Here is a 1,520-nt window from a genome sequence, read left to right as displayed (position 1 = left end):
AGAGGTTTCATACGCTAGATGTTAGAATAGCTTTTTATGTAGAACAGACTAAACCTTTTAGGTCTTCGTCACAACTGTTCACTGTATTTGCAGACAGAATGAAGGGCTGGCTTGTATCCATTCAAAGAATTGTGTGTTGGATTTCCAGTTGTATTTGATTATGTTACCAATTGGCTAATGTGAAGCCTCTGGATAGAACATTGGGTCATTTGACTGGATCCCAAGCAGCCTCTGTGGCCTTCCTGGCTCACGTTCCCATATTGCAAAGTGAAAATCTGGTCATCATGTCATACGTTTGCCTCTCACTACATTATCTCTAAACTGTCTAGAGATGATGCTAAATTTGGACAAGTGGTTCTCCAACCTTGGTCAAATAGACTCTGAGCCTACCTCCAGTTTGGACTGCTTGTGAGTCACCTACAGTGGACTGGACATGTGCAATCGCTCAAAGAAGAAAAAATGATTATTAAACTTCCTGTAACTGGTGTCTTTTGAGATGTGTTGCACATGTCTGTTCCATGACTTACCCTCCCTCCCCTCTCTATCTGAATCTTTCTGGTAGGAAGCAACTACCTAACTAAGAGTGTGGTGGCTCTTTATGCTTGCATGCACTGTGTGAGGCAGCAGACTGGTACTGCTAAGGGAAAAACTCTCTGAGGGCTGTGCAGTGGAGCAAACATACACTTATACTGGAATGGACATGTGCAACACATTGTGAAGAACAAAAGTTACAGAAAGAGTAGGAACTATTTTTTTTCTCAGGGAGACATGCAGAATATGTATCTGCAGACTTCTTTTCAGCCTCCCTGCTCTTCCCCTCTCTGTGCTCCTCCCTCCTTTCTCTCAGGGATTTAGCCTGGGAACTGGTGAAGGATATTGCTCACCATCAGCTTTTAAAGAGGCAGCAAAAGTCTTTAAACTTCTCATGAGAGAATCTCTCCTGTAGATCCTTTAAAGAGAAGGCTAAATCTCTAAAGTTGGGAGATACCTAATACTCTCAGCTAAGCTTCCCAGAACTAAGCAGAAATGAGGACTAACTTCACTGGTACTTATGTTTTTAGAAAATGAAGCCTTCCACTTCCTGCAAAGTTGAAGATGAGTTGTAGAATGATCAGTGCAGACAGCACGTCCGCCAGTACGTGGTGCTATATCTTTATCTTAGTGTTAAGTTCATATGTTTTGATATTATGTTGTTGTCTTGATTGGGAGGGGCTAGGAGGAAGTTAAATCCTGCCTGTGTGCACTGCAGTTGTTACTTAGTGTTTGAATAAATCCTTCTTCATTTTCGTTAAATGAGTATTACCTTGTGTAATTCTTCCTCATCTGGTTTATGAAGGTGTAATTAATGTGGAGTAAGATTATCTCCACCCTAAGGACTAGATGGGTTATTCTGACTAAGGTTTAGACTGCTGCAGCCTCCTTAGTAAAGTGCATACTCTTATTAGCTGAAGTAGTATTCCTGTGAAACCCAGACAGGAGAATAACATCAGTTTGATTAAACTTGGATAGAACAGTCTCAG

Source organism: Chrysemys picta, chromosome 2 (assembly GCF_011386835.1).
Source record: "Chrysemys picta bellii isolate R12L10 chromosome 2, ASM1138683v2, whole genome shotgun sequence".
NCBI classification, from domain to species: Eukaryota; Metazoa; Chordata; order Testudines; family Emydidae; genus Chrysemys; species Chrysemys picta.
This window is presented reverse-complemented; position numbering follows the sequence as displayed.